We start from the raw sequence: 12,645 nt of genomic DNA on the forward strand, positions 1-12,645 counted from the left end.
CAGATAATTGGAAAAATTCTGGACTATGAATCAAAATTTATGACTAGTTACAAATTATTTCAGCAAAAGTCCTGAATCTCCGAACACTAGATACTTTGAATGTAAATTGGGGTTTGAGTTGGATGTCTCCTTTGAAATTCTAAAACTTTGTGAATATGATGACAAATTATAGATTTCTGTATTTCCATATGTTATGCTTTCAATTTTAATTATTAACTTACTATTATTAAACACTTATAATACGAATGTAGGAGATATTGCCAAAAATAAGTGTAATAACCCAGACATAGAAAATAATAATTTTTTACCATTCTACTTCAAGAATTTGTTTCTATGGTGGCACCTGTGGCTCAAAGGAGTAGGGCACTGGCCCCATATGCCAGAGGTGGCAGGTTCAAACCGAGCCCTGGCCAAAAACTGCAAAAAAAAAAAAAAAAAATTAATTGTACATCTAAATGTTAACACACCCATTCTGAAAAGAAGTAGTCCAACACTATTCAATCATTTCTAATATAGCTGCATTTTGGAAGAGGGATGAATTTAGACTTAATAAATGACCATAGTCACACTTGAGAAGAACTAATCTGTGCATTCCGAGACATTCTTATCCATTTTTATAGTTCAATTCTTGTAGCCAATCAGAGCAATTTACATTTATTCTATTGCCAATAGACCACAAACAATCAATTAGCAGTTTCAAAGTGAACAACACAACCATGCTGTTCTGCAACCAGATTATCCAAGAAAATGTGTGTAATTGAACCTTCACCCAGAAAGAAAAAGTATGACTCTAGAAAATGTAGCATACTTAATAGAAAATGCAGAGATTAAATGTAGTCAGAAAAGCCTTAGCTACTCTTAAGCAACCTTTTCTTTTGACACACTCTTACCATTTAAGTAATATAGTCACATAAGAATAAGTCAGATGTAACTTGTCACTACTTATTATTTTAAAATTATAACCGCTGATTTTTACTTTTTTCCTTTTATTAAGTTATATACACATAGATCATGAATACATTTATGCATCTGTGGGGTACAATGTGTCTTTTTTTGTACAATTTAGAGTGCTTACATCAAACTAATCAATATAACTTTCACCTCATTTACTTAATTATTGTGTTAAGACATTTGTGTTCTATTTTTGAAATATTTGACCCTTGAAATATGCTCTGTAGGTGTGGTCCCACCATTTATCCTCCGTCTATTATACCTGCTGCCTCCCTTTCCATTCCTCTCCATTTCTCTCCTTCATCCTGGGCTATAGTTGTGATTTATCTTTCATAAAAAAGTGTAAGTAATTATAGATTGGTTTCATAAAAGTACTTAGTACATTGGATACTTTTTCTTCCTTTCTTGAAATACTTTACTAAGAATATGTTCCAGGTCCATCCATGTAAACATAAAAGAGGTAACGTCTCCATCTTTTTTAAGGCTGCATAGTATTCCATGGTACACATATACCACCACAATTTATTAATCCATTCATGTGTGTATGGGCACTTGGGCTTCTTCCATGACTTGGCAATTATAAATTGAGCTGCAATGAACAATCTGGTACAAATATCTTTGTTGCAAAGTGATTTAATACTCTCTGTTTTTGTGCCAGGACCATGCTGTTTTGATCACTATAGATTTATAGTATAGTCTGAGGTCTGGTAGTGTGATTCCTCCTGATTTGTTTTTATTTTTGAGTAATGTCTTGGCTATTCAAAGTTTTTTCTGATTCCATATAAAATTAAGCATTAGTTTTTTAAGGTCTTCAAAGTATGACAGTGGTACTTTAATAGGGATTGCATTAAAATTGTATATTGCTTTGGGTAATATGGACATTTTAACAATGTTGATTCTTCCCAGCCATGAGCATGGTATGTTTTTCCATTTTTTAACATCTTCAACTATTTTCTCAGAGTTTCATACTTTTCTTTATAGAAATCTTTCACATCCTTTGTTAGGTAAACTCCCAAATAGTTCATCTTCTTTAGCACTACTGTGAAGGGAATAGAGTTTTTAACCGTTATTGAAGCTTAACTATTGTTGGTATATATAAAGGCTACAGATTTGTGAGTATTGATTTTGCAACCTGAGATGCTGCTGTATTCCTTTATCACTTCTAAGAGTATTGTAGTTGAGTCCCTGGGGTTTTCCAGATATATAACCATATCATCTGCAATGAGTGACACCATGATCTCCTCTGATCCTATTTGTATACCCTTGATTGCCTTCTCTTGCCTGATTGCAATGGCTAAGGCTTCCATTACAATGTTAAAAAACAGTGGTGACAATGGGAAACTTTGATTTCTGATCTGAGTGGAAATGTTTTCAATTTTATTCCATTCAATATGACACTGGCTGTGGGTTTGCTGTAGATGATCTCTATAAGTTTAAGAAATGTTTCTTCTATACCTATTTTCTTAAGTGTTCTGATAATAAAACAATGCTGAATATTATCAAAAGCTTTTTCTGCATTGATTGAGAGAATCATATGGTCTTTGTTTTATATTATGTTTATTTGATGTATTAAATTTATAGATTTACGTATGTTGAACCATCCTTGAGACCCTGGAATAAAACCAACTTGGCTGTGGTGTATAATTTGTTTGATGTGCTGCTGGAATCTGTTTGCTAGGATCCTATTGAATATTTTTTTTCATCTATATCCAATTGTTGGGTCTTTTCCTGGCTTGATGATGAGGGTGATATTTGCTTCATAAATTACTAAATTTTTGGAACAGAATGATAATGAAGACACAAATTATCAGAATATCTGGCATACTTCTAAGACAGTCATAAGAGGGAATTTTATAGTGCTGCAAGCCTTCATCAAGAGAACAGAAAGAGAAGAAGTCAACAACTTAATGGGACATCTCAAACAACTGAAAAAGGAAGAACATTCCAACCCCACATTCAGCAGTAGAAAATAAATAACCAAAATTAGAGCAGAGTTAAATGAGATAAAAAACAAAGAATTATTCAAAAGGTCAATGAAGCACTCCAACTTTTTAAGGCTACTACCAAAAGCTTGCCTTTTATGTCATCTTGAATAGTGGCAGGACATAGGCAGCAGAAGGGTTCTTCAACTCAGGAAACTAAAAGTTGACCTACTATTTTATCCTGCAATATCATTACTAGGTATCTATCCATATTAGTGAAAACCATTTTACAACAAAGACATTTGCACCAAATTGATTTTGCAGCCCAATTCACAGTAGTCAAGTCATGGAACCAGCAAAAATGCCCATCTACTCATAAATGGATAAAAAAACTGTGGTATATGTATACTATGGGATACTATGCAGCCATAAAAGAGGGAGACTTTACACTTTTTATGTTTACCTGGATGAATCTGAAAAATATTCTTTTTAGCAAAGGATCTAAAGAATGGTAAAAAAAGAAAAGTGTTGAATGTACTCAATACTAGTATTAAACCAATATATAAGCACTTACACATTCATACAAATGAAAAATTACCAAGATAGTCTAGAAAGAAATAGGAGATAGGAAGGAGTGGAGAGGGAAAGAAGGAAGGCAGATGGAGGGAGGGTATTTGGTTGGATCTCACCTAATGTATACAATGCAAGGGTACTTTTAAAAACAACTAAGAGTATATTATAAATGTTGTATCATAAAAATAAATAAGTGAGGTGAGGTGATGGTTATGTCAATTACTTTGATTTAAGCATTCCACATTGTGTATCAAATCTTCACATTGTGCCCCATAAATATATACAGTTATGAGTCAACACATTTAAGTTAAAAAAAACACAAATAACAAAATAGGGAAGGAGATTTGAACCATGTGAACACTCTCAGAAGCTTTAGTCCCTAGAATCAGTCCTTCTTCAACTACACCTCAAGAGGGTGTAGTTTACTTTGGCTGAACTTTTTTCCACCAGTTCAGTGTAGCTCTGGGTTCTAACAACCCAGTATCTTGAAGTCTATGTAGCAAGTAAAGAATAAACCTCCTCAGGCTTGGCACCTATAGAGCAGTGGTTACCTTAGCCACATACACCTAATTTGGTGGGTTTGAACACAGCCTGGGCCAGCTAAACAACTCCCCCCCCAAAAAAAAAGAGCTGGGCATTGTGGTGGGTGCCTGTAGTCCCAGCTACATGGAAAGCTGAGGCAAGAGAATTGCTTACGCCCAAAAGATGGAGGTTGCTGTGAACTGTGACGCCACGGCACTCTACCAAGGGTGACATAGTGAGACTTTGTCTCAAAAAAAAAAAAAGAGTAAACCTCCTCAAATCTAAATGGAAAGTGGATATGAGATCTCTGCAAACCTGAAAGCGAGAGTAAGCATTGCCTTCACTATCCTTGGCTTGCTCCACATTTTCCCTTGCATGAGATAATCTTCAAATATTTATATAATCACAGATGATTACAAGAACAAAAAATGGGGACATATTCAGATAACACACGAAACAGAATATGTGAAGTGCATCAGTTTTTTTCCTCTGGTCTTTCCTTCCATTTTTAATAAATGTATATATGTATATATGTACTTAACATGAGATTCTGTTTTAAATGATTAAGGTTTTCAAATAAATTATATGAGAAATCAACTATTTATTTTATGGCCAAAATTAATCACAATTTTAATTTAGAAACTAAAATTGGTAATTATGGAACAAATGTTCCTATATATAATTATCACATCAGTTAATGAATAACAATGTTTACAATAGTAATTCAGACCATTTTCTAGTTAAGCAGTCTGGTAAATACTTAAGTGAATTATCTTATTTAATAATGCTTAAAATATTCTGTTACCTGCATAATCAAGATGGTAAAATAAAGCATTGAGTTATATATTTACATGTGCAAAGTTCCAAGCTAGTAATTAATTGAACTATGTCCATTTCTCAGATTATATGAAAATTACTGTACATACATTTCATTTATTGTTGTTGCTTTTTAAATTTTTGTTTCAGATTAATATAAGGATAAAAAATATTAGGATACAGTGTTTGCATTTCCTGGGGAGAGTCCCCCTATTGTATTTGTGTTCCATACCCAGGAAGTGTGGCATATGCCTTTACATTATGCCTATTACGTGGGACCACACCAATCCCCCTCCTTCCTTCTCTTTCCTTCTCCCTCCTTATATCTCCCCATCTTGAATGGGATTGAATTTTTCACTTATTTTGGTGTCTACTAGATCACATAAGGACTTCATATCAGTATTGAGTACATTGGATACTTGCTTTTCCATTCTTGTAATACTTTATCAAGAAGAATGTGTCTTTGGTCTTCTCAATATATACCTAGTAGACACTACAATAAAGATATTTTTACCATAATGTTCATTGGAGCCCAATTCATAATTGCTAGGTCATGGAAGAAGCCCAAGTGCCCAATGACCCATGAATGGATCAATAAATTATGGTATATGTACACCATGGAATACTATGCAGCCATAAAGAAAGATGGAGACTTTACCTCTTTCATGTTTACATGGATGGAGCTGGAGAATATTCCCCTTAGCAAAGGATCTCAAGAATAAAAGAAAAAATGTCCAATGTACTCAACCCTGTTATGAAACAGGGTTTAGCCTAAGAATACAGGGAAATGGGAGAGGAAGGGGAGGGGGGATAGATGGAGGGAGGACGATTGGTGGGATCACATCTATGGTTTATCCTATGGGGGCACATGTGAGTCTTTCTAAATCTAGAATATAAATGTCTTAACACAATAACTAAGAAAATGACATGAAGGCTATTTTAACCGGTTGGATGAAAGTATTTCAAACTGTATATAGAAACAACACACTGTACCCCATGATAGTATTAATATACACAGCTATGATTTAATTTAAAAAAAAAAAAGAAGAATGTGTTTAAACTCCATCCAGATTAATAAAAAAGATATAAAATCTCCATCTTTTATGGCTGAATAGCATTCTGTTGTGTTTATATACCACAGTTAATCAATTACTGGATTGATGGGCATTTAGGTAGACTCAACATCTTTGCAATTATAATTGAACTGTGATAAACAATCTACTGAAAATGTCCTTATGATAAAATGATTTTTTATTTTTTATCTTCTGGGTAGATAACCAGTAATGGAATTGCAGGTTCAAATGGAAGGTCTATTTTTAGTTTTCTGAGGATTCTCCATATTTCTTTCCAAAGAGGTGGTATTTGTTTTCAGACTCACCAACAATGTAAACACGTTCCTTTCTCTCCACATGGATGGAGATGGAGCATATTCTTCTTAGCCAAGTATCTCAAGAATGGGAGAAAAAGTATCCAATGTACTGAGCCCTACTATAAAATCAATTTATAATTTCAGTACTTGATATTGGTATGTTAAAGAGATCTATTTCTTCTTGCTTAAATCAAGGGAGATGGTGTGATTCCAGGTATTGGTCCATTTTCTCCCCATTGTCAAATTTCTGGGCATATACTTTTTTTGTAGTAGTCAGAGATAATTTCTTGTATCACTGTAGTGTCTGTTGCTATTTCCTACTTTCCATTTCCAACTCAGGTTATTAGGGATCTTACTTTTCTGTTTCTAATTAATCAGTACAAAGGTTTATTGATTTTAATTTTCTTTTAAAAGAACTTTTTGTTTCATTAATTTTCTGAATGATTCTTTTATTTAAATTTCACTTATTTCTGATTTAATTTTTGTTATTTCTTTTTCATGTCTATGTTTGGGATTAATCCCTCTTCCTTTTCAATTTCCTTGAGATGCTTCATTATATTGTTGATGTGCTATCTTTCTATTTTTCAGATGTAGGCATTTAATATGATAAATTTCACTCTCAGGGTTGCTTTTTCAGTGTCTCAGAGGTTTTGGTAGCTTGTGGCTTCATCAATGTTATGTTGAGAAATTTAATAATATCCTCTTATACCTCCTTCCTTACCTAGCTGTCATTCATGATAAAGGTGATTTGTTTCCATGCCATTGTGTGGGCATAAAATTTTTTATTGAAGTTGAGTTCTACCTTTACTGCCTAGTGGTCTGAAAAGTTTCGAGGTATAATTTCAATTCCTTTGATTTTTCTGAGGTTTGATTTTTGTCCTAGGATATGGTCTATCTTAGAGTATGAATTTGAGGCTGATGAGAAGAATGTATATTCATCAGCTGTGGGAAAGTATTTTCTGTCTATGTCTACTAACCCAAGTTGTTGTAGGGCCACATTTAAGTCACTTCTTTGATTAGTTTCTGTTTAACAGATATCTCTAGTTTCATCACAGGAGTTTTAAAGTCCCAAGCTATTATGGTTTGGAGGATATCATATTTTTCAGACCAATTTAAGTTTGTTTCATGAATCTGGGAGCATTTATTTTGGGCCCATAATTATTTACAATTAATATATCCTCTTGTTGTATTTTTCCCTTGTCCAGTATGAGGGTGACCATTTTTGTCTTTTTTTTTTTTTTTTCTTGAGGTAGAGTCTTACAATGTTGCTCTTGGTAGAGTGCCATGGTTTCAGAGCTCACAGCAACCTCAAACTTTTGGGGCTTAAGTGATTCTCTTGCCTCAACCTACCAAGTAGCTGGGGCTACAGGCGCCCACCACAGCACCCAGCTATTTTTGTTGTTGTTGCAGTTGTCATTGTTTAGCTGCCCTGGTCCTGGTTTGAACCTGTCAGCCTGGGTATATGTGATTGGCACCCTGCCCACTGAGTTATGTGTGCTGCCCCATTTTTGTCTTTCTTAATATTAATTGATATAATTCTACTTTATCTGAAAATAAGATTGTGACCTGTCCTTCTTCTTATTTCAATTTTCCTGAAATATTGTTTTCCATTCCTTCACCCTGAATCTCTCTTTGCCCTTCAAGTCTAGGTGTGTTTCTTATGGACAGCATATGGATGGCTTGTGATTTTTTATTCAATCAACCATCTTTTGTCTCTTCAGTTGGTAATTCAAGCCATATATATTTATTGAGAAAATTGATAATTACGGTGTAGGTCTACTCATCTTATTTTTTGAGAGTTTACTGCTTAATTTTACCCTATGTACCATTGTGGGGGCTAGATTTTGTCCTTTAATTTCTGTGTGTTTACTTTGCTGGTGGTCTTTCGTGATGGTCAATGTGGAGAACAGGTCTGAGTATTTCCTATACAGCTGGACTTGTTGTGGTTAATTTCCTCAATGTTTGTATGTCATTAAAAGACTTGATTTCTCCATTAAATACGAATCTTAGTTTAGTAGGATTGAGAATCCTAGACTGAAAATTAATTTGTTTAAGAATGTGAAATATAGATGCCATTCTTTTCTGGCCTGAAAAGTTTTAGCTTAAAAGTCCACTGTCACCCTGATGGATCTTCCCCTGTAAGTCAATCGGTGTGTATTCCTGGAAGCTTGCAGAATTCTCTTTCATCTTGGCTTTGGGAAGATTCATCACAATGTGTCCTGAGGATTTTCTTTTTCTGCTGAGATGATCCTGAGTTGTATATCCCTGTAAAAGAAGTGTGTGAGGATCTTTGGTAATGTTTTGGAAATTTTCAGTTATTGGAAGCTCCAGTAGGGCTTCCATTCCTTTGGGTAACTTTACTTCCCTTTTAGGGATACCTATAATTCATAGGTTTCAATGCTTCATGAAGTCCTATATTTCTCTAAGCAAACTGATCTTTTTTCTTCTTGTCTGACTCTTCAAATGTCTGGGTTAGCTCAAGAGCTTTATATTCTAAATCTAAGATTATTTTTCTCCGTGGTATAATGTGTTATTAATATTTTCTACTGCATCTTTAAGTTCTCTGATTGACTCATTCAATTCTTTGAGCTCCACTATATCCTCTCTAATTTCTTCATATGTTTCATTCATTATTAGGGTCTGGTTTTGGATTTCATTTTGATTATTTTTCACTTTCTCTTCAACTCCTTTCATTGTTTTTGATACCTATGTTTTAAATTCCATTTCTGTCATTTCCATTATTTCTTTATAGGTGGAATCTTCTGTGGTAGCTACCTTATTATCCCTTGAGGAGGTTGATCCATTCTGGTTTTTAACATTGCCAATTTTTTTTGTTGGTACTTCCTTATGTTTGTTTTCTTCCTATTCACCTCCTTTCCCCACTGTATACTCTCACTTCCTCCTTCTATTTATATTAGCTTGTCTCTATGCTTAGGTGCTGAAGTGTCCTTTTCATACAATGTCAAAAAGAAGATAAGAGTAATAAGTGAGACTAGATAAAGAAAAAGAAGGAAAAAAGGGTAAATTAAATGAAAAAACATTTAAAAAAATTGAAATTGGAGTAATAGTGGTGATTAGTAGGGTGCTTTCACCCATATCCACAATTCTGGGACTCTGTAGGACCATGCTTAGTGGTTCCCTCAAGGTTGGGGTCTCCTTACCATTGTCAACAAAAGCAGAACTCCACATTCTCCAAATATAGGATAAAATCAGCTGTATGTCACAGTGGAGCTACCAACACTGTCTTTCCTGAGGCCAAAGGCAGTAGACCTTAAACTAGGTGCTCAAGGCATCCTTGAGCTAAACCAATGCCATGGTACCCCATCTGGGGCCTCATAGTGAGGCTCTGTCCCACAAATAGAATGCAGAATTGACTAGAATAAAACAAATCAGAAGAAATAAATAAATAAATAAAAATAAATAAAAGACATAAAATTAAAATTATATCAGATATAAAAAATAATCTTAGGTGTTATTTGAGAAATTTATGTGGGAAAGATAACAGAAGTAGAATAATCTCTACAAAACATAGAAAAGGAAGATAAATAGAAAAGAAAATAATAACAGGGACAGAAAAAAACATAGAAAAAATCATGCTATTGATATTGAAGAAAGTAAAAAATGAAAACAAATTAAAATACAACAAAATAAAGCAAACAAACAAAAAAACAAGGGAAAAATTGGAAAAATATGTATATTGCAATATACTGCCTGGATGCCAGTTGATCAGTTGATGCTCCAAGGAATTAGGAAAAAAATTAAAAAAAAAGGCATATAATGCAACATATTGCTTCAACACTAGTTGGTGCTCTGGGCTTAGGAGATGCAAAGCACATATGGTTCTGCCACTGTCTAGTTGATGAGGAGACCAAGTCCAGTCTACCTAATTCTTTGCCTATAATCAGAGTTTGGTTGCTTCACCAGTATTTACCATGGCAGGATTGCCAGAGTACTTAGAAGATGTCCCTTGACCTACCAAATAGTGTCCCTGGGCTACAAAGTGGATTTCCTAGGGGAGCGGGAACTGCCCATCTCCTCCCATCTACTAATGATAGGACCCTGTGGGTTGTTTCTCCCAGGTATCACTCCCATAATGGCAGAATTCCGCTTGCAGTTGAACCAAGGAGAAGTACACACCACTTAGTAATTCAATCTCAGCGACCAGGTGCTATTCAAAATTACTTACTTAAGCGCTCCTAAAATAGCTCTTGCTAGCACCAAAGTCCAAAAACTTACTGCAGGGCAGGCCTTGACTGTCTCTAGAACTCTACTAGAGGGCCAACTGGCCTCTTCCCAACCTCAGGCATTTGCCTTCTGTTCTGGTCTTGCACTGCTTCTGACCTCCTCATTGGCTCCTGGAGTTCCCTGCTGATTCATTTTGCCCCTGGAGTGTTGTTTCTGGGAAGAATACCCCAGGTGGAAGTGGCATACTCTTCTTTCCCTGGTCTCACTACGAGTGGTTGCCAAGGAGCTGTGCTATTTTGCCATGTTGTTCCACCTTCAAATCAATGTACATAAACTTTAAAAGACTTTTTTTTTTAAGGGAACAAATACACATTAAACCACGAAGTTTTAAGCACAAGTGTAACATGACTTAGTTGAGTTTTAGGAAACTCATTCTTGAAAAAAATGTAGATAATGTACTAGAAAGGAGTTACATGATTATACACACAATATTTTTGCCATAATTCTGTAAATGATGAAACCTTCTAATAAAGTAAAGGCAGTGGGAAAAGGAATAAAAATCTAGGGAATGGTTTTGGTGATTTTTTTTTTTTATATGATTTCACTCATAGGAGGGACCTAGAGTAGTTAGATTTTTTTTTCCTTTTTTTTTATTATTGAATGGTAACTATGTACATTAATGCACTTCTGGGGTACAGTGTGGGGTTTTCACATGCAATCTGAAATACTTCCATCAAACTGGTCAACACAGCCCTCGTGTCATTTTCTCAGTCATTGCTTTAAAATGTTCACATTCTACTCTTAGAAAGATTCACCTGTACCCCTATAAGGTAAACCTCAGAAGTAATCCCTCCAAACCCCCTCCCTCCACCCATTCCCCCCTCCCCTCTCCCTCCCCCCTCCCCATATTCTTAGGCTATTTGGTTATAGCTTTCATAGTGGTTTAAGACATTGGTTTGGTTTAGACTCCAAGTACTGGCCATTGGCCAAGTGCCTGGCAAGGAGCAAACTCAGGTGAAGCCTCAGGAGTTCCTTTGGCCCCACTTTGCAGAGTCCCAGAGTCTCGATCTTCCTTGATGCCCTCCTTATGGCCATGGAGTGACCACACCTGAGCTCCAGCATCTGCATTCCTCTGGACTCAGCCAAGTTCCCCAACTGCTCCCTGTCATCCTGGTGCAGCAGTGTATGCCAGTCCAACAAAAGCCTCTGGGTCTGTTAGACTTGTTCAAGTGTCCACTGTGGAAGGTATGTGAATGGCTATGCCAAAAAAAAACTTATGAAGATGCACAAATATATTTAATCAACCATAAGAAATCAGAAAAGCAAAATAAAGTTCAACATGCAGTTTGCATGCATTGTAGTAGCTATAGTACATACTGTTGATGAATGATATGATAAAAAAATAATTATTAAAAACAAAAGTCATCTTCTGGGAAGAGGTAAGATGGCCAACTGGAGCCAGCTTTCAACAGAGGTTCCCATCCAGGGGAAGAGATAATGAACAGATGAACTCACTGAAGCTGAAGGTTGGGAGCTGAGCTAAGAAAGAAGATTGATGTGTGCATATCATCCCTGCTAAGGCAAGCTGCAACTCCAAGAAAACAAACTCCAGGTACAAAACCAACACCAAGAGGATGAGAGACCTTGTAGAGAGCTCATTGTGTGCTCTCTACAAGGGAGCAGTGATCAGAAGACCCCTTATTTAACTCCACAGGTGAGAGCCACTAAACACTGGGACTCCTTCTCCAGAGAGCTTCCACCTGTGAGCTTAGCATTCTCTTCCTCCAGCATAAAATTTAACAAATATTTTTCCCACAATTCTGAATTCCCAGTTGACCTTTCCTCCAGAGTGCTTGGCAAATACTTGAGAGGTATGGACATTATATGGGCTGCTGCACAGCAGTGCTGAAACACTGACTTGAATGGAATTTGGGGGACATGGAGAGAGAGACAAGTGGGAGAGGGAGAAGTGTTGTGCCGCAACATTACCTAGTGGCAGTGGGGCTCACACCACAGGTCAGATTTTGGAGAAACACTTCCCTGATTCTGTTGACCGGTGGAGGGAGCCATACCTCAACCCCTTGGGGGTGCCAATGTCAGAATGAGGCTGGGGGAGAGACACAGACAGTGTGGAAGAGAAATACTCACCATGATGATACCTGCTGGTGGATAGAGGTTTTCACACCCCAGGACAGACTCTGGTGGCCCAGTTTCCGTTGAGCATCAGAGCTGGCCTTCAGTCACTAGGGGTTGCTGATGGAAAACTGCAGACTCCCATTTGACTCTGGCAGGTGCATACCCCTGGTG

Source organism: Otolemur garnettii, unplaced genomic scaffold (genome assembly GCF_000181295.1).
Source record: "Otolemur garnettii isolate 467f Iridium unplaced genomic scaffold, OtoGar3 scaffold00227, whole genome shotgun sequence".
Classification (NCBI taxonomy): Eukaryota; Metazoa; Chordata; class Mammalia; order Primates; family Galagidae; genus Otolemur; species Otolemur garnettii.